Here is a 27,620-nt window from a genome sequence, read left to right on the forward strand (position 1 = left end):
TGCAAGAAATATGTTTGCTATCACAATATTAACAGACAACCCCCCCCTTGGTGATCAGCAGAAGTAAACATCAATTTTTATTTGTATTTTTGCAAATCTTTCTCCATGCCATTTATCTAATGAACTCACCCCAAACAGCATCTCCAACTGGTGCTGCACTATCATTTATACTGCTGAGCTAATAATTTAATTTTCATTGGGGAACAGGGAGGAGGAAGATGGAAGGAAAGAGATGATTTTACTAAATTGCTTCACTTTGGATAATGCTCATCCTCTGGCAATTTCTGATTTATAGCTATTCCAGTTTCTTAGAAATTAATTCCCGTACTTTAAAGGAAGAAAAATACCTCGATTGAGCCCAAGACAGTGGAGTTTTTGATGGGGCATGGCCAGGGTTGGGCAGGGCAGGGCAGAGCCCCAGGCATGGGAGCAGTTTCTGCTCCTCCATCCCTGCTCTGGGAAGGGCCGGGAATGTCCTGTAGGGATCCCCAGGGAGTGGTGAAGGTCCCAGCACTGGTGCAGGGAGTCACACCCCAAACTTCCTAAAAAGCCAGGGAAGTTTATCCAAGCTGAGCCCACCTCCCAGACCCCCAAGGCAGGGTGCTGGGAGCTGGCTGTCCCCTCCCTCCCTAGGGTCTCTCCCCACCATGTCCTGCCCTGCTCCTGGCCTGCTGCACGCTCTGGAGGGGCATAGAGAAGAGAGGAAAACCCAACCAAGATGCCATTAAAGTTAATTGTTTTTATTGCTGGTTTAACAATGTCTTGTAAATCTTTTTATGACTCAGCCCAGGAACACCAGTGAGGCCTAAACTGGAGCAGGATGAGTAAGGGAGCAGGGACAGGGGAATCACAGAATCCTCTGTTAGAATTAAGGTTGGAAGAGCCCTCTGAGATCATCAAGTCCAACCATGAACTCAGCACTGCCAGGTTCACCACTAAACCGTGTCCTCAGCTGCCACATTCACACTTTTTATCAACACTTCCAGGGACAGTAATTCCACCCCTTCCCCTGACAGCCTGTTCCAATACTTGACCACCCTTTCAATGAAGAAAATTTTCCTGTTATCCAATCCAAACCTCTCCTGCCACAACTTAAGGCCATGTCCTCTTGTCCTATTACTTGAAGAGCAGCTCTTGCTCTGATCTCCTCCCCTGAAAGCTGCAGGTGAGGTGGGACATTTGGGACCATGATGCCCAAAAGTAGGTCTTGGCAGCACAGAAGAGGATGGGATAAGCCCTAAAACACCCCTCAGCCCTTCCCTACCCAGCCAAGTCCTGATTGTCCCTTGTGCCCTGGCAGAAGGCTCAGCTGAGCTCATCAAATTTGTCCTGTCAGAAACACCAGAGGATCCCACGTGTGTCCCTCCTGCCAGGGACACCGAGGAGGAGCAGGGGCACCTCACCCAAGTCCTTGCAGGGCATGGGAAAACCCCTTTGATCTTGCAGTACATGCGAGGAGAAAGCTAATCCCACGTTGTGATGTAAGTACCAGATGCTTCTTGGAAGAATTATACTGGGGCACAGGGTTAATGCTCCAGCTTTTCTTTAAAGTGTCCTGTGGATTATCCCCCCATTAAAAGGATTGTTCCCCAAACGGCTGGAGTGTCAGCCCGGCTGTTATTGTTGTTGATACGTGGGGCAGGAGAAAGGACGCGGGGGGGGAAACAGGGTGTTGGGATTTATTTGCTGCCTCAACAACCTTTTGTCCCCTCTTTGCCCGACCCCTCTTCTCCCATACGAGCTCACCGAGGGTGGGTTGGCCCCTGCTGGAGCTGCTCACCCAGGAGGGGAGGGAGTGAAGCCGGGAAAAGGGTGCTGAGAGGGCATGAAAACACTTTTTCCAGGTCTAAGGCATCGGGCATCCACCTCCACCCGGGAATGAACTCGTGCAACGGGACACAGACACAGATGGGTAAAAAGGGCTCAGCTGCCTGTGGAAAGCAGCGCCCTGCCCCAAACCCCACATCACACCTGCTCAGCACAGGGACACGGAAGGAAAGAAAGGGAAAAGAGAAGGGAATAATTTATCTCTTACTGCCAAAGCTGCAGGTTCCCCCCCACACCCCGCAGGGAGCCGCCCGTGGGGAGAGCCAGCTGTGCCTGCAGGGCTGTCCCCCTGCCCGAGCTGCTCCCTCATTTCCTTCCTTACTCCCCATCTCCGCTTTTTTTTTTTATGTTGTTTTCTACCATTTTTGCGTCCCAGCCCAACCTGCAGCCACCTCCCCATTGCCCGCATCCCTCGACCTGAGCGAGCATCCTCCGAGGGGCCGGAGCTGTGCGGGCGGGGAGGGCTCCGGGCTCCGGGCACTGCCGGCCGGGCATCTCCTCCTTAACCCGCCACTGCTGCCAAAGAGAAAAGGTCTCGGACTTAAAACGTTGCAAATGTTTTAAACAGGGACGGCGCCGGGCTCGGCCGGGGGGAAAACAGCATTTCCCCAAAAGCAGAGAAACAGGAGCAGCTCTGCAGAGGAACAAACACATCATCCCTCCCCAAAACCACTGCCAAGGCGCCGCGGGGCTCCACTCTCCGTTACGGGGGATCAGCAGAGGAGCTGCTGCGTCTGGGTCGAGGAGCATCCCCACCTTTATTTCTGTAAACGAAATCGCCCCCTCGGAGCGGGGACAGGAGCGCTCCTCCCGCCCGGGGCCGCCCGTGGCTCGGGTCTGCCATGGGGGGCTCTGCCTTCCGCGCCCCCCGCTCTCATCCCACCTCTCTGGGCTCCTTCTCCCGGGCTTTCCTCCCGCTCCGCTCCGTCCCTCTCTGACAAACAGGGATTTGTTGCCCCTTGGAACTCGGCTCCTTTACAGCGGGGGTTGAACCCCAATTCTCCACACCGGGGCGGGCTGTCCTGCCCTCCCGGAGCCCTGAACAGCGCCGGGACTGCTCCACGGACGTGGCCGGGACAGCGGCCGCGGGATGCTCCGGGTCGGGTCCGGGAGATGCTCCCAAAACGCCGGGAATGGCCTGTCCCGGGAGCGGCTCCGCAGGGAGCTGCCCCAAGCCCGCGGCGGGGATCACCGTGCCCGTCCCTCGCTTTGATTCTTGAACCTTTTCCGTGCCCATCAGCGCTATCACCGCCCCCCGCCCGCATCGCTCCGCATCGCAACATCCTCGCTGCATCAATCCCTGCAGAGCGCCGCAGCCAGCGCCCCGCGAGTGCCGGGTCACCCCCGTTTGGTCATTGTCCTGCACTGACCCCCGATCCTCCTCCACTCCCCTTCACTTCTCTCCTTCAGGCTTTCCCCGCTTTGCTCCCCGTGTCTTTTCGGGGAGGTCGGGGGGTTTAACGCTGTAAAAACATCAGTAGGGGAACGGGGCGGGGGGGATATCAAGGCCTGATAAAAAAGGGGAGAACCCCTCGTACATCCTGGCAGGAACCTTCAAAGCAAGCGGTTCCTACCCGACTTGAGCACAATAAAGCACATTCTTTTCCACATTAAGTGTCGGGAAGGCAAAACCAGGGTCCATAACTGGGAAATTATAAAAGGAAGTAAATCCATCAAAGCAAATGCAATTGGGAATACAATTAAGCAGAGGGCTGGAAGGACAAAAAAGGAGGGAGGATGGAGAGAGCTCTGCCGCTGAGTGACGATACGCAGGCTGCGCGGGGAAAAACATCCCGGGCAATGCCATTTTCTAGGAGGCTCTGGGCGAGGAATAAAATCAATAGGAAGCCAGGGCGGCATCCGAGAGGGGGGGATGCGAGTGCTGCAGCACCCTCGCCCCAAGACATGGGGGTCATTTGGGGGTTAGTTTTGAAGCAAGTGGTTTGAATTTTAAGACTAAATCCACTTTTTTTTTTTTTTTTTTTTTTTTTTTTTTTTTTTTTTTTTTTTTTTATTTCGGTAGGAGGGAGTGATGCTGGCGTAGGCGGAGGTGAAAGCTCGGGGCAGCCCTGGGGACACGGGGGACAATCAGCCCCCACCGCAGCCGCTCAAACTCCGCGGAAATGCTGCGCAGGGACGAAAGTGTCACCCTGGCAGCCCAAAATTCGGCGTTTTCACCCCAACCTCCCTGGGCCAGGTGTTATGGAAAAGCGTGGGCTTTGCCCCCATCCCTTCTCCCCGCTGGTGTGCGAATTGTCGAGAATTTCGGCTGGAAAGGAAGCAGGGGGTGAATTAAAACTACCCAAACTCTTAAGGCAACGCTTATATCCCCCACTTTTCCTTTATTTATTCCCGCCCCCCCCGCCCCGAGGCGAGGAACAGGAAGGGGTGGATGGACGGTACTGAGAAAAGTGAGAAGGTTTTATGTGCTGTCATTAAAAAAATGCCAACCCAAACCCGAATTTTCTTTTGTTTGTAACATAAACTATAGCCCAGCTCTGGAAACTTAAGGAAACCTATTCTATTCCTCTGTGCACCTATTTCTGCAGCCTCTAATTAACACATATACAAGCGCGGAGCCTTCCATGACATTTATTGTTCAGATCTGTCTGAAAAACAATAGATCTCCCGTCAGAATTTCCTATTCCTTGTGCTTCAAATCATCAGCGTTTCCACTGGGGGGGAAAAAATGTGTCAGGATAATCAGCGATTTTCAGCAGCAGTGATTTTTTTTTTTTTTGATTGGGGGTTAAAAAAAAAAAAAGGAAAACGAGCAAAGGTAGTATAAACAAGCAATTATATTACAAGAATTTTTGCACAAATGAACTTAATGAGTAAAACAAAACAAAACAAAAAAAGTGTCCTTAAAGGCTTTGCCCCCTCACTGAACCAGATTAACTGTGTTTGTTGCTTTTCTAACTATTCAAAACTGCAGTAATGAAAAATAATCTTGACATCATTTAACTTCCTTAAGGTATCTTCCCCCTGCAGACGCTTTTCGAGCTATTAAAGAGACGAGGCGGGTTTGTATTGAACTGTTACCACGCTCGCTTTAATCAGAATTAGGCTGAATCGCTTAATATCATAATTAAGGAGAGCTCCTATTAAAAAGGAAAGGAAAGGAAAGGAAAGGAAAGGAAAGGAAAGGAAAGGAAAGGAAAGGAAAGGGAAAAAAATCCCTTAGTTCCTAGCGTCAGCAAACTCCAGCATTCCCAGCACCAGGAGTTGCAAGGACACCGAGAATTTGTGGGCACAAAAGCTTTAATCTGAAGACTCTGGGGACCTCGGGGTTCCACCTCTCCACCTTCCGCCGGGGAGGTTACACCGAGCCGGTGTCCCCGTTCCCTAAAGCGCCACGGGGTGAAGCCACAGCGATTTCAGCTCCTTGTAGGAGATAAAGGTGCCCCACGGCCGCTGTCCCGGGGCTCGGACACGGCAGCCACTCGCAGCATCCCGGGGAGGATCCGGACCTGGCCCTCCCTGCCCACCTCCCACGGGGTTGTTTGGGCGAGTTTGCCTAAGTGCCGAGTTTTTGTGGAGCTGTCGGGGACCGCGGTGGGTGTGGAGAAAGGAGTAAAGTGGTGCTGGGAACCCGCCGCGCCCGGACACCTCTTTTGGGGCAAAACGTGCGGCTAGGACAGTCCTGCCACCCGCAAAAAAGGGCACAAGGTCTGCGGGGGTAGTGGAGAGCAGAAGCGAAAACCCCTTCGTGGAAAAGAAAGGAAAAGCAACAAACAAACAAACAAACAAACTAACTAACTAACTAACAAAAAGAGAAAGAAACAAAAAAGGAAAAAAAGAAAGGATAAAAAAAAGAAAAAAAGAGAAGGAATTAAAAATACAAAAGAGCAAAAAAAAAAAAAAAAGAAGAAAAAGGAAAAAAAAGGAGGGAAAAGGAGGGAAAAGGGAAAAGAGAAAAAAAAAAAAAAAAAAAAAAAAGAAGACAAGAAGAAGAAGAAGAAGAACAAACAAACCCCAACCCCCAGCCCTTTGAAACACCCCTATCACGCCACCCAGTCCTCCCACTGCTTTCTGTAATCCAGGAGGAGAAGCCCAAGGAAATAAAAGGCGAGATCCCAAATCTCCCCCTCCCCGGGAGCCCCTGGCCAAGGCTGGACAGGCTGAGGGCGGAAAAGCCGCAGCCCGGGGTGGGCAGGGGTTGTGAAGCACCGTGCGGGGCCCGGGGTGCTCCCCCCCAGCCCCACCCCTCCTCCTGCCTCCTCCCGCTCCCTTTTCTCCAAGGAAAGTCACAAGGTAACCACGACTGGCTGTAACCTAAGATCGGAGGATGGCTGCGGATTATTTTTACATGAAGGGGCTGCCTGAAGATGCAAACGTGCCTTTGGATGAGTTCTGCACGCTGGGCTTTGGCCGAGGCATGTGTGGCCATCTCCTGCCGAGTGTCCTGAGCTGCTGCTTGTGCACACACACCCCACTCACAACCCCCCCGCCCCCCCCCCCAGCAAAAACACAGAGTGCAATCCCCAGGGCTTGTGCACTCGAACAAAGCACTCAAGGTATAAAAAGAAATTTAAGCTTCTGCTCTGAAACTGATCTCCCTTCCCCTGGATCACACTTTTGATCTAATTTGTTTCTCTGTCCAAATGACTTGGCTCAGCCTTCTCCCTGAAAATTCAGTGTACAGTTGACATCAATCATGTCTCAGTCTAGGGAGGGATAAGGATAGAATATCAGAGAGGTGACCATGCATGCCACATGATTCAAATCATCTCAGCATTGATTAATTGGGTTCAATCTGAGTTTCAGAATCATAACAACTGTTGTTCCCCTTCACATAACATCAACAGGGCCTTTAAAGCAGAGTATCCATTTACTCCAAGGCATGTGATGCATTAAGACCATCATCTTCTATTAAACCTTAAAGGCTGGATGAATTTTAGACAAACTCAATTAGCTCAAGATGGCTCTGCAGTGATTAGACATTGTTGCCCCTTCCCCTTCATCAGGGATTTTTCTACCCTCTCTAATTTTTAATACACAGGGCAAAGTATATTCACATATGGAAGATGAGCGCATTCCTTAGGCTTGTCCTGTCTCTGCTCTGCCTGTGCAGGTACCCCTTAAAAGAAGACAAATCCCCCCTAAAACTTGTAAAGGAGATATCTCATAAACGCAGGACCTGTTTTTCCACTTGGACTTTAAGAAAAGCCGTTTGGGTACCTGGTGGTTGGGACATGAAGCTGTGACCAAGAGGAGGAAGGAGCAGATGGAGAAGGGCCAGGAGAAGATGGTACCTTGAGCTCAGAAGAAAGGAGAGCCAGGCAGGACTCAAAGCCCTTATAAATTAAGTTATCCCTGCCCCTACACCCAGGGAGAGGCTGTGCTTGGGTTGGAGAGCTGCTCATTAATTAACTACAGCGAAAACAGGACAGAAACAGTGCCTGGGTGGACGAGGGCTGAGCAGGGTTTGAGATGGAGACGACTTCTGCAATTCAGGTTTCCATATGGTAGGAAAGATGAGCCCTATTTGTGTGTGTTTGATTCTTATCTACCAGCTGGGATCACTCATCCGGGTTGTAACTGAAATAATAATGATTAAAGAAAAGCATGCCTGCCTTGTAATGTTGCAAGTATGGGCCTCCACATCACATACATTCAGCCCCGACTGAGGGATGACCTATCACAAACTCAGCCCTGAGCAATCAGAGGAATATCATCTCTAATTACTGTTTTGCAAGCTGAAACCCTATTAAGCACTTCCCTGTTGTGCCTATTATGACTGGTTCTACACTTAAAACAAAAGTATCCTTTTTTTTTAATTGTTCCACTTTGCGTGGGAGCGAGAGGGCTCCGATTCAGCTCAGGGTTTTTTTTTTTTTTTTTTTTTTTTTTTTTTTTTTTTTTTTTTTTTTGTTTTTTGTTTTTGTTTTTCCTGTTTACTTAAGAAGACAAGCTGGGAGGCTCTGACTGCAGGGACTGAGACGACTGTTGCATGACTGCTCCTTGTAGTGGGGACATAAGGTTGATTTAAGAGCTCTGCTTAAATCAGTCCCCTAATTTAAGGCACGAGTGTTTTCAAGGAGAGAAGTTCCACAGCCAGACTTTTTAGGGAAGTTTTGAAACAACTTGACTCAAAAGGTTTATCTGCACAAACTGCCTTGCTGCAAGCTTGCCAGCAATGAAAATGGATGTGTAATTTTGCATATAAATGAATATATCCTGGAACAAAACACATGCAACGGGAGATCCTGATGAGGCAGAGCACTGGGGACCACATCACTCTTCAGAGCATATGACAGACACACCTCTGACACAAAGACATCATCACCCTGAGCTGTACAGATGATTTTTGGCTCTGATTTTACTGCTAGAAACAGGGAACTGGGGAATAAAACAACCCCCAAAGAAATAACACTAAGTTCACCTACTGAAACTGATGGTGGGAGACAGCAACAAAGACTCCAAAGGGACATCCAAAGGATGCTCAGCTCTGGGACCAGGATTCTGTCACTGTGTTCACATAAATTAGCAAGTTAACTAATTAAGCAAGTCACTGTGCTGACTTCAGCCAGGATTCCCAGTTGATTTGGTCAAGTAACACAATCTGGTGACCCAACACTCATCAGGCCCTCAGGTGTTTCACTTTTCAGCCACTAAAACAGAACCAGAGTTTTGCTGTCTCTGCCTTTTGCATCCAGAAAATCCCTGGCCTCAGTCTGTGGCTCCTGCTGATGTGAGCACTGCTGGAGTGTGGAAAAGATCATGAAAAAAGGAACTACTACTAAAAACACCCAGCCCCAGCCATTTCTACAGATCACCCAGACAAGCCGAGCCTTTTGTGTTTCCTTTCTTGCCAGACAGACCCGGAGTTGCATCCCCTCCTGTCCTGAGGGGGTTGAGAAAAGAAACAGCTCAATCTGAGATCAGCTTGGATAGACTGGCTGCTGATTGTCATTTTCCATGTGCACAGACAGAGACAGGGCTGGGGCACATCTTACAGATGTTCCAGGGACACAGAACTGTTTCTGACCTGCAGGAGAGGCTCCACATGGGATTATGTCCCAAATCCAGCACTGGCATTGCCTCACTTGCCAAACTCAACGAGTCTGTGACAATCACAGAGCAGCAGCTGCCCTTTCCTATGGAATTAAGTGCCTGGAGAATGATCTGCTCTCCCAGGTAACAGGCCAGCATCTCCCTCAGCCCTTTGTGCTCCCAGGGATGGAGGTCTCAGGTGGCTAAATCCTAATCCTGAGCCTTGATGTGCTGAAAAACTAAACATTTTTATTTCTATTTCTATTTCTATTTCTATTTCTATTTCTATTTCTATTTCTTCTCCCCCCAAAATTCACTTATAGAGGAGAAATTTCTCGAGTGCTGACACCACGTGAAGGGGTTCTTCATCTCCTTGTAATACAAACCATCCATTTGTGTGGAGTGGATTCCTTGAGGGTTGTTTACTTTCCCTCACTTCTTTTTCCTCCTTTCCCATCAGCTGCCTGGCCCCTTCCTTAGGCAAAATCTGAGCTGGGCAAGGGGAGATGGACCCATCCCTGAGAGCAGCGCTGTTATCTCCTCATCTCTGCTGGGAAGGGAGGGCAGAGGCACCTGCACTTCTCACTTTGGGACAATTCCTGGAGCTGAGCCCCACATTTCCCCTGGAATGATCCCCACTGTCCATCACCTCTGCAGGCTGGGAGTCCCCCCCCCCTCCAGCAGGAATGGGATAAATCCTCCCAGCAGACTCCTCCAAAGCAGCTGGAAGTGAGGAAACAAGAGAAAAGATGCACCGAACCAGACCTGGATTTGAACTTTTAAGTCTCCCTCTCACTGAACATAACTTTTTACTTTGAATTTGACTGATACAGTAGCTACAAGCCAGGGAGGGAGAGCACAGGTGTAAGGCTGTATCCATCCCTCTAGACTTTCTGGGAACACCAAGATGATGCTGCCCCAACTTTCTTCTGCACCTCAATTCATTTAGCATTCTCCAAGTGAGCTATTCCAGGAATGTGCAAGGATCAGTCCCCAGAAGAGCAGAATGAGAAGGGGGAGGTCACAGAGAAATGCAGCATTTCCCCAGCTCTCTAAAGCAGATTTCTTTTCCCTGCCTTCCAGCCACCTTCTCCTATGTGACCTGAGCAGTTTCCCTAACAAAAATATAGATGTAACCTTATCTAAAGTAAGTGCAGCCAATGTACTGTGGATAATGTGTAATTAATAACAAAAAAATAATGTTTCCCCTATTATTAAATCAAAGTCTCCCCTGACCTCTCAACGTCATATAAGTGCCTTTAGTTTTATGACAGCAATGGACAAAGTTATTGTGTGTCCATATGTGCAGGCACATCCTAATTGGCAAGGGGCTCACCTAACTATTGCTGGAGTTTGTTCAGGAGTTTTCCTGGGGTTTTTTTTAGGTTTTTACTTTTAAGGTTAAAAAAAGAATTGCCAGCAGTAGTTTAAACACTGCTTGGCCAGGGAATGAACTTAATCACTGCATGACACTAACCTGGTCCCAGTGAGGAAAGCTGCAGCCCCATGGTCTCAGGGTAACAATATCTATTTACACTCTCGCATTGCTGTTGGGCTCCCTGATTCATTTCCAGGCTCAGATGGATGCTTGAGGAATGCATCAATATTTTCATCTATCTGCAGCATCCAAAGAGAAAACAAAGAGCAGGCGAATTCCCTGGAAGGGCTCTGCATTTTTTTGGCTGTCTTGCAGTAAAACCTTCCCTACTTACCAGGCAGCGTTTCTTCCCTGGCTCCTTTTTCACTTTCATACCTGCAGAGGCTCAGCCCCCAGCCATCCCTGCTGACAAAAATCTGTGTGTACATTGGAAAAATTTGGGCCTGAGAGCCTATCAGGACATTAAAGAAATTAACAAATAGGAGGCCAGCCTGATTTTGTTGGGCTCCCCTCTCCCCAGCACAGTGCCTGTGGGGAATGCTATCTCACTGCAGAGGTCAGCGGGCCTGTCTGATCTCTGGGCTTCCCTCCTGATTCATTGCGTTTAAGGCACGGCTCTGCCAGGAGTCAGCTCAGCAAAACCCCGGGTTAATGGAAGCCACACCAGCTCCTAATCCAGTAGCTTTGAATTCTCCTGTTTGTGTTGGACAGGCCCTGAGTGAAAGCCTTGTCTGCCAGGGTCAGGGGAGATCCTTGTGAGCACCAGAGAAAGGATGTGAATCCCAGGTCACTCCTTTGCCACCAGTTCCTTGCCCTTCCCAGCACCCTGGGACCTGCTACTCCCTAAGGACCATGGCACAGAGAGAGGGAAGGGACACAACCATGTCCCTGTCATCACAAAACCATTTGGATGCAATTCCTTCTGCTCCTGAGCTTATCTCATTGTCTAATTCCAGGCTCAGCCCAGAGCTGTGCCTCTCCCCCAAACAGTTTTTTCTTTGCCATGCTCTGAAGTGCTAAAAGATGTGGAAATACTGGATTTCTTCAATAATTTCAGCTCTAAGGAGATGGAAACCCCTTTGCCTCAAACACACAGATGTGAGCCAGCCGCTGAATCTTGGGTTTTATCCATTCAGCTTCTCTGCTTCGAAGGGAGAAATCTGTGCAGAGAGAAATGTGTCTCTTAAACAAGCCCCACACACGACTGCTGTGATGGAAACACTCCTGTAAAAGCAGGTATTTCCTCCATTCTCCTCCCTCACAACATCCTGCCACCCCTTTTCCAGCTCTGCCTGCAAAAGGCTCAGTGTGGGCCCTGAGGTTTGGAGAGCAGGAGGGCACAGTGTGCTCCCTGCACCTTCCTGTCCCATCACTGGTTCTGGTTTAATCACTGGAGCTGAATCCTGCCGTGTTCCTCAGACACATCAGGCCAGGAATACCCTGCCCTGCATTTCCCTGGTGCCCTCCCTTCCCTCAGAACACCAGCTGAGGGTGTATCACTTTCTGGAGAGTCCAGCAAAGACTCTCCCAGCCCTAAAAGCTGCTCCTGAGACAGGGAACATTCATCTTTGGATTGGCATCTCATTGGAAGAAGAGTTTTTTTTCCCAAAAGGTGCAAGGAGTGAGGGGCCTGAAGTTTTTCTTGCTGCCCTGCATTCCCAGGAGAACACAGCTGTTTTACAAGAGAGGGGAGCCTCCAAACCCAGGGAATGCTGGCAGCAGCCCAGCAGAGTCCTGCTGCCTGGCAGAAGCAAACTGTTTTTTTTCTGCTCAGGATCATATTCCAGTTGGGGAGGTTAAAATGTGATCAGGGAGTCAGGACATCTCCCTCCAGAGTAATGTAGGTGATGGGAAGAGTTAATCCCATCAACTTCCCCACTGCTCTGTGTTTAGCTCCCTCTTCACCTGGCTGTGGGATGCACCCACACATGCTCCCTTCCCACCAAAACCTGCAGAAAGATTTTATTTTAAACAGGTATATTTATATAAAATACAGCCATTATCTTTGCAAATAATGCATTTCACAAAATATATTTACTGCTTTCATATCTCCTCAGTGCCCACACAGCACACGGGCATGAGTGGCTGCAGCTGCACTGAAAAAGGCACTTTCTGTCTTCAAAGTCACCACCAGGTCCCATAAATCTTAAAAATATTTCATGGATCACCAAAACAACCCCCCTTACACACACAATGAGTTGCTTTCCAAGCACGCAAATACTTTCAGGCTCAACAAAATGCTTTGTTTCAGTCAGGGCAAGTTCTTTTATCTGGGTTTGGAGTCTCTGTTCAATTATTTTTCTATGGATTCTCCCCTGAAATGAGTTCAAAAATGAAATTTAAAAGAGTTTGTTCAGTCTGAAAACATCCAAATAATACATTTTGCAAGGAAACTCCCTGTTCTCTTTTCTTTTCTTTTTTTTTTTTTTTTTTTTTTTTTTTTTTTTTTTTTTGAGGGAGAAGGAGGTGTTGTTTGTTTTTATTACACAAAAATTTTCCATCAGCACATTTTATGAGGGAGAAACCATTAAACAGCATTTTTTGATTAAAAACCCAATTCTTCTCTCTGCAGAGCTCAGTCCTAGAGATTGAGCATCCCTCCACCACTGCTGAAAACCCCTCACCAAAAACTATGCACAAACCCGGCCAACTCTAGTTCAGAACTAAATCTGCTCTGTTTACTGATAAATATTTATTCAGATATTTACCAAGAAAACATGAAAGGCAAACCCAACATCTATATTTCTAGTATTGCTTGCTGGGGAATATCACTGGGGAACAGGGAGAAGAGAAGAGCTTTGTGATCACTCCTGAATTTCCTTGTAAAAATCAGCTTTCCCTCATTCAAACCAAAGGGGAAGTTCTGATTTACTCTGGAGGTGTTTCTGTCAGCTGAGCCTCACAGTCCTGTTCAGCTGCTCTACAGAACATTCTCTTGATATGGCTCAGGAAAAGCTAAATAATGAATTCCCATTCCCATGGGGAAAACCCAGCGTGGGGGTGATGGGGCCACCTCCTCCTGGGGCAGGGGCCTCTGCTACGACATCCAGATGGGACTTGCAGCCGTTTCCATTTACAGAAATGTCTTTTTTTCCCCTTGACTTTAGGTGAGCTTCTTATTTCTGATTTATGACCCCAGGGAGAGCTGAGGGTTGGTCTGTGAGATGCTGTGCTGTACTTCTTCCTTTACTGGTGTTCCAGTAAAAACAAGGGAGCTGAGCAGGACTTTGGTGGGGCTCATTCTATCAGATGAGGCCGTGGTTTCGTGTGGATGGAGCAGCAGGGCTTCAAAAATGACACAGATGCAAACAAGAAAAGCATAAAAGGAAAGAAATGCTCATGAACCCACTGCAGAAATGTTCATGAGCGAGAAGTCTGACAGCTGTAGACCTCAAGGCTGCAAAGTTTTATCCCTGTACTTAGATTTAACTTTGCTTTCCCTGAAGTAGCAAATAGCTCCTGGTCTGAATTCAGTCTGGTCTGAAGGCTCAGAGCTGAAGCCTGACAATTCCCAAGAGTCTGAATAGGTAGAAAATGAAGGAATTTAGCTTGGGCACTGCATTTCCTAACACCAAACTAGAAATTTGTCTTGACTATACATTTGCATTTGTCTTTCTGTACAACATACAAAAAAAGCAGATTAATGGACTTAGAAGAAACAAAGCCACCACTCACCAAAATAACAGGAATAATCAAGTATCCCAGTCAAAAATGACACACACTTCTGCAAGAAAGGGTGGTGGTTTTTTTTTTTTTTTTTTTTTTTTTTTTTTTTTTTTTTTTTTTTTTTGTCTGCAGCCAGCTCTGAAATTCTGCAAAGCCCAAGGAACAGCCCTGAACAAGAGTGAGAACAATCACCTTGGGGTTTCTTCAGGACTTTGGGGGGTACAAGAAAAGAGAAAAGAAAGATAAATGATGATCTGGCACCTGAAAACCCGCTCAGCTATGGGCATACAGGAATGCAAACATGTTTTGCTTACTTTCACCATCGATTTCAAGAAGCTGGGAAGGCTGCTCAGAAAATGGTTCCCCAGCCTGAGCTCCATGCAGGTCCAATAATAGACGGCGTAGGCAGATGCTTAATCATCCTCAAACCATGCTCTGCTGTGCCAGCTCTAAAGCTCTTGGCCCACAGGAGGACACAGCTAAGCTCCTGCTTAACTGCAGAGCTGCAACAGGGCTAGAGGAGAGTTGTCCCAGAGCTGGGCCCTTGGAGCACCAGGATCTGGGCATTTGGGGCTGGGATGGACAGGCAGCCGGGAAACCTTCCCTGGAAGGAGGGCTGGTAAATGACAAACACTTCACATGTCTTGGGAACCACTTTTTGTATTTCTTGACTAATTTTTGAGCCTTAAAATGCACACTTACACCAGCTCTACACTGTGTTCTTACCCTCAGCACAGTATCCTTCCACTCAAAGGTGAAAATGAGGGGACATCTTTTGGGGGAGTATGGGATCCTCAGAGATCCTTTCATTTTCCCAATAAGCTTTACAGCCTGATGCTCACCATCAACCTCTTGATTCCTGCTGAAGCTGAAAGAAGAGCTTGGTGGGGTCTGAAACTCCTCCTTCCAAGGTGATGTGGATCTCTGGCCTCCAAGGAATGGTTGTGGGCATCCATGGCAATGCCCAGCTCCACTCTCATGAGCAAAGCTTTAATTCTTCCATTTGTCTGCCACTGCCACAGTGTGTAGGTGAACAAATAAATACATTTGGGATGCTTCTCCTTTGGTCCAAACCAAAGTGACCGTCAAAGTTGGATAACCAGGGGCTCAAATCAAGCTACTGCCTCCTTGATTGCACAAATTGAGTACTTAAAGCAAATGATGTTTTTTTTAAACCTCTGTGAAAGATGTTTAAATGAACAGGTTTTACCTTTTCTTTGTCCTAGCATGGGAATACCCCCCTGGCTGGTTAATGTAGAGCAGCGGAGCCCTGGTAACTTGATCATGGACCTGGTTCAGAGACTGTCATACAACAAATAAAATAAAAGACAAGTAAGTCATGTGTGCAGGGAAGAGCTGCAGCCAAAGGGCTCCCACCCTGCCCTGGCACCCAGCTCTGGGGAGGACAGATTTCCTTGATGCTCTTTTTGGGGAGGAGGAGGCTTTTTCTGACTCCTGATTTACACCAGCACAGGCAAAAACACCTGACTTCTGCACTGGCCACCTCCAGCTCTGCAGGAGTGCAGGGCTCACCATCCCTCAGCATCAATTAAGCCAGAACTGAGCAGCTAAACCACTGCTTTTCCCTTCAGTCCCCAGCCAGACTAACTGAGTTCTGTATTTTCAACAGCAAGGATCTGTTCCAGCATCCAGAACAGTGCCAAGCATTTCAAAACGGTGAAAAATATGTGCAAAAAACCACTCATAAATACCTCTGCTCAACTCAGGGCAAGCCAAGCAGACAGAAGCGTGACATTCATGTAGCAAAATATTCCGAGAAACAATTAATGCAGGATCCAGATCAAGAAAAATACATTCCCTAAGTCATACAAGGGGGAAGACCAGGAGGCAGGCAGCTCTCCTCCCTGGCAGCACTTGTCCATTGTGCTGTCACAAGTCCTGGGCCACCCTGAGCTCACCTGAATGGGTGCCAGGGGCTAGCAGGGAGTGTCAGACACTGGGAAAAGCCAGGAGCAGTGGCCAGGCTACCCCTCTCTTTTTCAGCTGTGCAATAACTCGGGGAAAGGGTGTCAAAAATAACGACCTGGCTAGGGCTGGAGGTTCAAAAGTTCAGCCTGGAAGTGGAGAGCCAGGGTTTCTGCAGGGAGAGTGGCCACAACCGAAGGGAAGGCCAGGGGGGAAAAATCCTCTTTTACAGGAAGTGCTGTTGGGGTTGCTGGCAGAAAGGTCTGTCCAGGTGTTACTGAGCTTAATCCACAGGACCAGGATTTGGGAGTGAGGACACAGCCTGGCTCCCAGCTCAACATGGGGAGCTCTGTCTTGGTAGGGAGCTAAGGAGAAGGTGAGTATTTTTGCTGGGCTGCTCCAGGCAGCTTTTGCAGTAGCACTACTGGTGCAAAGAGATTTTGGGGTGCAGAAAGCAGCCCCTGCCCTGCTGCACTACCAACATGAAGGACAAGAACAGCACTGCTTGTGGAAGGCCAGATTAAACCACCAGGATGACCTCCCAACCTCTCTGATGGCAAAGGCAGCACTCAGCCCCCTCACCTGTCATTGGAGAAGGGACCCAGATAACCTCATCCTACTACAAAGACAGGCACTCCATCAATCCATGAAACCAAGTGCAGCTTTAAATCCACCTTCTTGGCATGAGTTGATCTTCCCACCCTGGATAATGCAGAGCAGGCAGATGCCATCACCTTTGCTGCCTGTGATTACCCCACCACAACACCCAAGTGAAGCCCCAGGTGCTGCACTGGAAGCAACAACTCCAGCTCCAAAAGTTCTTTCAGTGTCGGGGGGTTTGGGAATTTTCGGGGTCCCTGTCCTTGGAGGAGCAGAAACACCAACACCTCCTGCACAAATGCTCAGTGCCATCCTAATCCCGGGTGAGTTTCAGACAGATTTCCCCCACGGCATAGGTTTGTTTGCGTTTTTGGATGCTGTGCATCTGCAGCACTCCCACCACCCTCAGCCCTTCCACCTAGAGAGGCAATTTCCAATGTGTGGTAGAAGGCACAGAAAGTGCACAGAAAAGCTTGGAATTCCCCCAGCAGGGACTGGGAATACACCCCACCAAGTCAGGCAATCCAGCCCTAATCGCTGCTGCCCCTCTCTCCCCTTCTCCCTTCAGCCTCACCATTAACATTTGAGATTTCTGCAGATTTATTCATTGAGATTTCGCCTTTCAAGAGAAGCTCTTGTAGGATTAGGTGGCCTCACCACTAATTCCAAATAATTTTCCTCCCTCTTGGAAAGAGGACCTCCTAGTCCACTCTGGGTTCCTCTCTTTCAGTGGACTTCCCAAGTAGGGACAATGGAAAACCAAGCATCGCTGGTGAGATTTAGAGGGAACGAGGGTTTCACCTCTTTGGAACAAGTTGAAACCAACTCCCTGTGGGTCTCCACCTCTGCAGAGGCTTCTCCACCACGCAGCCATGGGAGGCAAGCACAGACTGAGCAAAGGCTCTTCTCGCGAGCGCCCCGGCTCCAGTCGAACCCAGCGCCTTCCCTGCGGTGCCAGCGCTCAGCAGAGAGCAATTCCAGGCCCAACAAGACGTTACATGCAACGAGGACGAGGTGTTTGATGAATCATTTTCAGAAAAAGGGGATTTTTTTTCCTTCATAATAACAAGACTTTACATCCCGCTGCAACACCTACAAGACAAACAAACAGGGCGAAGTATCCGTGAGCTCGGCACGCTACCTGCCTCCTATGGAATACTGCTTGGGAGGTGAGAACCCCTCTCATTTAGAGCCTTGCTGAGATTCTGCCTGTAATTAATTAGCAGGTGTCTTTAAGTAACACCACCTTCCAAAGCTGATGTGGCTGATGTTTTATTTATGGCCTGTCCTGAAGAGTTGTGGTTAAAGTTAATAAAAGGCAAACGTGGAAACGTGGGTGTTTTGCTCGTTTAGAGTAAAATATGTCCCCATCACTGGTGCATATTCCTATTATTTTTGGAAAGTGTGAGGTCTGAAAACAGTAGGGAAAATTCCTGGAATACGTTGTGGTACAGGGCAGCTGTCTGTATCAGCCCACCACCATGGGATCTGCAAACAAGAGGTATTATTGCAGTTTTGGAGCATCAGTGACCTCATTTCTGATTTAACCAGGGCAATTCAGTCACAAATCACCAGTGGAATGGGGAGAAGGGCTCCAAAATCCAGCAGTGCCCATCCATGTCTAACTCACCTCATGCAGAAAAAGGGCACCAAGGGTGGGGAAGCACCAGTGCTCCTGCCATTCACCCTGAATCATCTTTTACACCACTCTCCCAATTCTTATCAAGTGGAAAATCACTTGAAGAAATACTCCTGGAGAAGGTGGAATAAAAACTGACTTTTGCTGTGCTCCTCATTCTGAAGCGATGTCTCACATCACCACTGAGAAAACCATTAAAGAACTAAAGAAAAAAAAATTGAAAGAAAAAAAATCACTCTGAACTCTCAAGCTTCTGTCTCAGCTGCTCAGCATTTCTACAATGGGGCACATCTGTTCTCATCTCCCTGGAAGCGGGGGGGGGGGGGGGGGGGGGAATAATTGGGATATCTCTTTAGCAAGAAGATAAAAAGCTGCTGGAAGTGCCCGGGGCTGTGGAAAGGGGCTTCCCCCGCCGCGGGCTGCGCTGACCAGCCCAGCCCAGCCGGGATGCTCCCACCCTCCAGCGCCTTTCAAACCTCTCCAAGTTCCAGCCAACCTGCCAGATTTACGACGTGTTTCACTTTTTGAACATCCTTGGACCAGACCGGGGTGATGAAAGCCTGATAGCTCTGGAGATGGCTTTTTGTGCAGAGTATATAAAAAATATTGTCCCCCCATATACGTACACGCAATTCTTTTCTCCCTTCCCTTAAATGTCTCTTTACTAAAAACTCCAGCCAAGCCCATCCATGCCAAGAACCTTCCCACACTCCATTCCAGCCTCTGCTTTACTTAAAATTAATTCAGAGACATAGCACCAGGGACCACAGCCTTTGCTGGATCTTAATAAGAGCACAAGGAATAGGAAAGGAAAAAAAAAAAAACAAGAAAGGAAATAAAAGGAGGGGAAAAAAAAAAAAGAAATATTGCAGCAGTTCTTGTAACTGAATCTGTTGGAGTTGTAAGTGTGGTAAATGCATGTTCCTGCACTGTTTGGATGTCTCTGCTTTGCCTTTAGCAGCTGCTGTAATAAACTTCCCAGAAAGTATTGGATTCACGGAAGTGTTACTAGAAACACTAACAGAAACCCATGGAAATGATGTCTCAACACAACCAATCGGGGAGATAATCCCCGCTACGATAAAGAGAAATCGAAACTCGGTTCCCTTGGCTGAGAGAGAAAATCAAAATTGCCCTCTGCATTTCAGGCAGGGGGAGGAAGAAAAGAAGGAGGGGGGGATGAGATCTAATTACAAGTGTCTTGAAATTCCTTCTGCATAAAGTTTCCTTAAAGAGCTGCCAAAAGAGCAAACCCTGGGCGATGGTGCTGGAGGTGCCGCGCTCGGCTCTGCCGGAGCGCACGCGGCTCTGCCCCGCGATGACAAAACGTTTAATTATGAGTGGCCCAATGTCTTCCACATTTGGAAACTGGATTCCTGACACACATAATGTACCCCATGCTGACACGACTATTTGGCAAAAGCCGAGCCTGTGATCTCACATTAATTGCTACACAAATATACTTATTGTGGCCATGGGTTTTATATGGCTGAAGCCTCCATTTGCACATATTCACAATAAAAACACTCCCCTCCCCAAACAATGATTAACTTTTTTTTTGATTTTTTTTTTTTCCCTGAGATGCAGTTTAATGGCATGAGAACTGTCTGTCGGCTTCCATTACCCCTTTGTTCTCATCGTGTCTTGCTTTATATGTATTTTTATAAGGCTTTTAAAAGCAAGTCTCCCTGTTCTTAATTCTTCTGTCTCTTTACTTTTGTTTTTATTGTAGGGCATCAGTAGAAACAAAAAGATTTTGCTGGATTAGAGACGCGGCTGTCACTTGAAAGCAAGTCCCCTGATAGAGATCTTATAAGATCTCCCAGTTTCTTCCATCTAAGGCTATTTGTGGGGAGACAGGAGGATGGCAGCACATTTCCCCTTAAATCAGTGGCCAGAGGTGCAAGATATCCATCAGCTTGTGGGACTCACCCTTTGTCCTACCCAAGCCAGCTGAATGCACTGGAGCAGCCACAGGGATTGCTCCCTGGTGACATCATGGGCCTCTAAAGTCACAGCTCCCAGGATCTCCTGCACATGAACAAAGGATGCCAGGGTGGTGTTCACAGGGCTTCCCTTTGGTGTCTCAGAAAGACCTGAGATCTTCACCTGGTTTCCACTGAAGATCCCACAGAGGGAAACCAGGCTTTATTCTTGGGTCTTACAGCCTTTGCCAAGCAAAGCAGCACCAGAGCACCAAAACTCCCCCTTCTTCAGCTACCCCACAGCACACGGTCGGCAGGTTGTAAACCACTGATTCTGGCTCTGCTGCTAATCCTCCCAGTGACCCAGAGCTTCTGACCGAGCCCAGTGAGCTCTCCTGATCCAGAGGCAAAGCAACAGCTGAACAAAGCCATGAGATCCCCACGAGGCTGGGGAAAACCTGAGAGCACAGCAGGGTTGGAGATCCAAAGCTGAAGAAGCTGTTCACGGCTCTGAGCTATCATTCCCATCACCCTGCTCAGAGGAGGAAGACTCCAAAAACTCCCTGTGGAGCACCAAAGGGGCTGCCAGCAGGTGAAAGCCCCCACATTCCCTACTTCCCAAAAAAATCTTTGCAGCGCAACAACGGCTGAACTTTTTTTTTTTTTTTCTCAGTACAAAGAAACTGTTTATTTAGAAAGATCAAGGAACCAAAAACACAGGGAAATGGTTTTTCTGCTGGGAAGGCAGCAAAGCATGCCCAGCCTCACCGGCGTGTTCCTGCAGCGCTGCGGCGAATGCAGCGAGGTGGATGCAGCCTCCCTCCCTGCTTCCATCGCCATCCCAGAGCTTGTCCAAGAGCCATCAGCTCCTTCAAACAATAACCAATTCCCTCCCTGGGGTGGCATTTCCTTATGATTCATCCCAGTGTGCTGCAAGCTGGGATGCAACCCCAGGAGGATACACTCACGTGCTGGACTCAGTGCTGCCGTGAGAGTTTCTGTGACCATCGAGGCTTCTTCTTCCCCTTCCAAGTGTTGCACAGCCCTGTGTGGGTGCCAGGGCAGTTTTCCCACAAGCTGGATCTGCCTTTTGATGGAGAACTTGCTGTTACAACCCTCAGAATGTGCAGAGTCACCCTTGTAACAGCCTCTTGGAGTGGATGTTGCATAAAAGAGCAGCGAGGAGGGGAAAAAAATTAAAAACGCTTCATTTCAGCAAGGCAGAAGTGTCTCCCTTGAACAACAGGATGTCTTCTGTAAACACCAGGCTACCACAGCTGTCAGAGATCTAAAGTGCTGCATTAAAATATTTAATTTTATCATTGCTGAGACAGAGTGAGAAAGCTGAAGGGATCATTTCAGCCTTTCTTCTCCCCCTCGTCCTGCCAAAATCCCACCAAGAAGGGTGAAGCCTTGTTACTTTAATGGAAGTTCATTTTCCAAAGGGCAAGTATGCCTCTAAAAAGGTTGCAGACACTTCTCCCCCACACATTTATAGGGTTGCCAAGTCATAATTTTAACAGCAGATCTTTTTATTTGCCTCTCTTTTTTTGTCTTAAATCCCAAGCATTTGGGATTTATGCTGTGCATGGGAAGCAGCTTTCCTGATAGAAGCAAGTTTTCACACACGGTGGTTGTGTGTGGTTCCAGCTTTTCTCTGCAAAGGAGTGGCCCAGGCACTGGCACACACACAAGGAGAGCACGATGAAGCATTTTTGGATGCTCTGATTGTTTGGTATCTAATCAGGGTTGATGGCTGGGGTTGGCCATCGCACACATCCAGCTGCCCGCACAGGTCCGATAGCATCTGCAGCCTGGGACCTCACACGTCATCTGCAGCATCCACGGCCCATTGGTGCAGTGGGAGGCTTCCAAACCATGAATTATCTTTCACAAGTCACTTATCACAGAGACACATTCATCTCCAGGAGCTGGACCCAACCCAGCCCTGCTGGCTGGAAGTTCAACTCAGGGCACTTGCATTCACTATTTTATTTTTTTTTTTTATTTGGACCATGCAATTTTGGGGTTGCAGAGCCAGACATTAAGCTGGCTGATAATCTAGTCCTGTGAAGCATTCAGAGTTGGCAAAGTTTTACTACTGATTTATGTGGCACAACAGCTCAGGGACTGGGATGCATCCATAACATTCGTTCCATCTGTCGTCAATGCAGATTCTGTTCTCCACCACTCGTGCTGGCAGGGCTTGATCTGCTCTTGGTGAGCGGGGGAGGAAAGGAGATGAGAGAAGAGGAAGCTGAAGTCTCCCATTGGTGCCAGTGGCTTCACAGGAGGCCTTGAGTTCTTCAGCTGCCTGTGAGCATTGTTGCTGGAGTGATAATCTTTGGCAGCCCATTTAGGAGGGGAAGGGAATGAGCGGTCGCACTGATTTCAGGAGGATTTTGGAATTGGTGTTCACCAACAGTCTCATTTCAGGCCCACACATGCCTGCACTAATAAAGGATAAAGGCCCAAAAAACCATTTAGTCCTCTTGGTCTCCTACTCTTGTTACTTGCAGGCAGATGTCCTCTCTGATCAAACCGCACACAACACTGACTCCTTTCAGAGCAGTTAAAACCCTGCTAAACTGTGAGTTATCTTCCAAGAGTATGAGCAAGTCAGTCCAAGAAGCAGAGGGAACGTTTATCTTGGGCACAACAAAAGCCTCCAATCTGCCCTGGAGATCTCTGGCATGCCTGGGGCTGGCTGAGGCTGACAGGCCTGGAAGCTCCATCCCCAGAGCAAGTACTGAGCACCGCTCTGGGATTCACACTGAGCTGAGAGGCCTCTTGTGCTCAGAGACAGCTGAGATATGAGCCAGGCTGCAAGCCAGGATGCTCTTCCCCCTTTCCCAAGATTGAGAGGGGTGGGGAGAGTGTTCCCCCCATGCACAACCCATGTCCGAGGCTTTGCTGAAACGCTGATGATGCGATTCACCCTGGAATTTTACCTTCTGGTTCCTCGCCGTTCCAATGCCTCTGACATCTACAAAAAGCTGGAATTTCCTGCCAGCTCAGTGGTGCAATTTCAAATGCTTTTTGGTTTTCAACTGTGCTCTTTAATCTCCAGCCAGCTGGGCCCGTGCGTTAGCGTGAAGGCTGAAAGCTTCAGAGCTCTGAGCAGTCAGTTTTCCAAGGATCTCACCTGTGGGTGGAATGGTTTGCTGCAACTCTGCGTTAAATTAAAAAGAGGCACACATGCAAGAACCATGTGTCTGAACTGCTGTGTCCCCACTGCTGTGCAGGGCTGTGGGCCAGCTCCAGGGTTCCCTTTCAGAGAGGGAGAGCTGCAGGTTTGGCTGCTGGTGCCAAGAAGGGCAAGGAGCAATTTGGAGCAGAGAGCTGCAGGGGCTGGCAGGTGCGGCACGGCACGGTGCCATGAGGGCCTCCCCAGCCCCTCCATCGGGCAAGGATGGAAATCCAACCAAGCCTTCTCTTTGGGAGGATACTTTAAAAGAGAATACATGCTTTCTCATGAGTTGTCCCATTAGACAAAGGGATTTGATTCCTCTATTTCCCGTGAGAACTGGGGAAAAAGATCCCATTGTAGACTCTGCTGTGCTGTTCACAGCCTGCACCATCCTGGGAGTCTTGCAGAGAGGAGCCCACTGGCCAAAGCAGAATGAGCACCCCCTAATTTACCCAAAGGCTTGCACAAGAACTTTCACAGCTCCAGACTATGGGAACCAGATCATCACCTGATACAAGGTAACATAATTATTGAGAAATAAATAAATTGGCTCCAGTCCACATCACTCATGGATGTGCACAAGGAGCAGAGACAGCTACAGCCAATGCATGCATGTGGTGGAGCCACAGCAGAAACATTTGAGAATTGGTCTTATGTGATAAACAAAAAAAAAATATTTGTGTGGCAGAGAAGAAATGGAGGTACGAAAAAGTCCTGTCCCCCTGCTCACTGTACCATTTAAGAAAAAAAATCTGTTTATTCAAAGAGATCCGACAAGGTCTACAGCAAAATGGATGAGGAGCTGAATATGTAAAAGGAAAAATCATCACTGAAAAGAAATCCAATTATTTGGTTTTGCTTAGAGAAGCAACAAAGTTTCTGACATGTTTGTTATTCAGTCTGTCATTAGAGCTGAAAGATGTCTCAATAATGCTGTAGTTACATTTTTAACATTCACTCTCCTCCAAGCAGTTTGCATATTTTCCACTACGTTAGCTGATCAAGCCATTAGTTACAGTTACTTAAAAATAAATGAGCTCTATATTTTCCTTCCTCTACACTCCTCATCATGAAGCTCAACAGCAGGGGAGGGGGGACAGGCAAGGGAATGATTTGGTCTGCGATGAAACAACCCAACAATGATGGAAAATGCTCAAGTTTGAGCGTGGAAGGCGAGGATGAACAAGAAAAAACAGAAGCATCTCTTGTCAAGCAAGAAACTGATAAGGGCCTGAACAGCAGCAAAACAGGAAAAATGAAAACCATATTTGCAAAAGAAACTGCAGTGGGGAGGTTAACGGCACCCAACTCAATCCAGCAAGAGCAGAGGCAGGGTGGAATTTTGTTGAGTGTGCTGATGTGCACTCGCTTGCCAAGAGGAGTTTTAACTCGAGCTGTTCTTTCTGCTCTTTACCCTAATCCTCCCTCCTCCCCATGAAAAAAAGTACTGTCGTCAGTCAATTTTCATGAAAAGGTTCCTGTTTTTACCCATTACAGAAAAGCAGGTAATTTTAATTCTTTTATCCCCTCTTTCCCAAAATTCAGCCATAAAAAAACCCCAGAGCAAAACCAACAGTTCGTGTTTTGACCGTTGAAAAGCAGAATCTGCAAGCAATTTTGCTCTGTTAATTATGCTTTAAAAAAAAAAAAAAAAAAAAAAAAAAAAAAAGGCAAAAAAAAAAAAAAGCAGAAGATGAAGATGTTTTCTGCCATGCAGAAAATAAAGGCGGTACATTTTCCCAACCATCTGCAGAAAAAAAAAAAAGAGGGGTAGTGAAGAACCGGAGCATGCCAGGAAAAATAACAAGTACATTGCACTAATAGGTCATTGGGCAATTCTAACTCAATCCAGGCTTCATTGCTGGATACAGATTTATCCAATATATTGACTATTGGGTCATAAGAATGGCCCTTCACACCCAGTACAGAGCAAGTCTCCAAGTGCTGCCCTCTCCATATGGGGATATCCTACTGAGATCCAGTCAGCTCTGCTGAGCTGCTCTCATTGGGAGCTTTATCAGAAAAATAAATTTAAAAACTCCGTATTGCAATAAATAATCTTAATGTTGGCCTCCCAAAGTATTCTCATGCAATAATCTGTGGGGTTTGGCAATAGATCCCCACACTACTGAATAAATCACCTCTGTCCAGGTGACGTTCTCAGCTCCTTCTGTACCACCAGTGACCACAGAGCAACACCAGCTCCCCTGTCCTGCCACAGCAGCAGGGCCTCTCCAGTCAACAGAGAACCACAGGCTCCTCCAACAAACCATTCAATTACTTCTGTGAAGAAATCAGGATGAGTTCAAAAACCAATCAGAGCTGCTAAAAAAACCCAAACCAACCCTGCAGACCACTGGTGGTCCAAATTATGGCTTGGCTGTCACTGCTTTATGGGTTTCTCCCCAGTTTTGGAGCACATGCTGCTGCCACATGTTGTTCAACAGCTGGGGCTTTCCAAATTGTTGTCTGACAGTGGAAGATAGCACAAGTTCTGGAGAACCAGGTCTTAACAATGCTATGCTGCAAACCACTTTTAGAATGTTTGAGGGTGCTTACAGCAATTATTTTAGAAATGTCCTTAATTGCAGAGGGAGATTTTGCTGGTTTTGAGAGTATTCCTCCCTCAGAAAGTCTGTTTTGCTCAAGAGCAATGCAGCTCTGTCCTCTGCTTCCAAAACAGTGAAAACCCAGGTTTCCACAGGCTTTGAGAGCATTCCCCCCTCATAAAGTCTGTTCTGCTCAAGAGCAATGCAGCTCTGTCCTCTGCTTCCAAAGCAGCGAAAACCCAAGTTTCCACAGGCCCTCTAACCAGAGAGATGGGGAAGATTCCCAACACTTGCACATCAGACACTCTGCTTCCAGCTACATCCCAGCACTAACACAGTCACCAGGATGCTCAGGACACGCCATCCAACCTTGGGAAACAGCTGGCAGTCCCAAGCACCACTCTGAGTCCTGAGCAGTTGTCCCAGTTCCCAAGGGGCAGTGTGGGGGTCAGCCTGACTCAGGCAGCACGCACCAGTCCCACGCATGCGTCCTTCCCCTCAACCCCACCCTCCATGCCGGGGTGTGAGAATGCTCCATCCCCTCCAGCTACAGGGGAATTCCCAAGCAGATGGTTAAACTGGATTTCCAGCTTCTCTGGAGCAGCAGAATGGGGGTAACTCATCGGGGTGGAGGTAGGGAGCCGGCTCACTTTGCCCAGTGCTCTGTGCCCTGGGCAAGTCACAGGTCTATCGGCCACCAGAGTTTCATTAACTGCAGGTGAGGTCACACCTTGGCATCTGCAGAGCACCTTGAGACCTTCACACAAGCCTGGTAATTATGCAGAAATACTGTATAAATAATAAACCACGCTGGGGAAACACAGCACGTTTTTGCTGGGGGAGTCACAGGCACCTTCCAAGATTGAAGAACTTAGGAGATTTGAACTTTGCTAAAATCCCTGGGCAACAGGGTACCTCATTTTCTTAGACCTTCTGAAGGTACCATGTGTGTTAGCACCAACCTGTGAGCTCTGGTGTCTCTGGAGTTCAACAGCTCCCACGAGGCAGGAGCAGCAAGCAGCAGACTGAATGTTAGAGGCTTAAAACAAAGGCCTGTAAAGTCAATAAAGTTCAACAAAATAAAGTTGCTCATTTTTTGCTATCACTCACAGGCTGCTGCAGTGTTGACTCTGAAGGGCGGGAGAAAGGCAGAGGAACATACAGTATGTGAACAGAGAGAATGAGACAACAAAGGGAGACTGCAGCAGTGGACACAGCCTAGTCCTTGCTGACAGGTGTGGAAAGAAAAATCAGGGTTTTGGGAATGTACCCTGGAGCAGTGGTGCCAGACAAGGAAAGAAAATCTAAGGCCCTCCTGTCCCAGCCCTGGAAATCATCTCCTCATATGGAGGTCTCCAGCAGCTGCTCCTTCCCATGGTGGGAGGAAGGGTGAGAGACAAAAAAAAAAAAAAAAAAAAAAAAAAAAAAAAAAAAAAAAAAAAAAAAATTCAAAACCCCACAAACATCGACAAATCTCTCTCTGCTTCAGCTCAGACCTTTCAGTCTTTCAGTAACCCCCTGGAGAAAGCCCCTCCACCCTGGGCTGCAGCCATTGGCAAAACCTGATCAACTTCACATAGTAAGAACCCAGGACAGAGGACTAGACAACCTGTCCTGTTATTGATTATGCCACTGGACTCAGTATGCAGGATCTTAATTTCCCTTCTCTTCTCCCTTCTATCCCAAAATCCAGAACAGGAGACTAGATTTATCCCTTTGAGTACACCAGGATGGATGAGAAGAAAAGAAGGTGAAGTTCTCCTGCTGCTTCATCCTTCATTTGGCTCTATTGCCATGGTCCTGTTCCTACACATCAAGGCCAAATCACCATTATTGTCTCAGGAGCACCCACAACTGGAAACAGCAATGCCCTCCCAACTCTCCACTACTTTGTTGTGTGGACATCTGGAAAGACTATGGAAAT

This window comes from Zosterops lateralis (assembly GCF_965231275.1).
Source record: "Zosterops lateralis genome assembly, chromosome: 17".
Taxonomy (NCBI): domain Eukaryota; kingdom Metazoa; phylum Chordata; class Aves; order Passeriformes; family Zosteropidae; genus Zosterops; species Zosterops lateralis.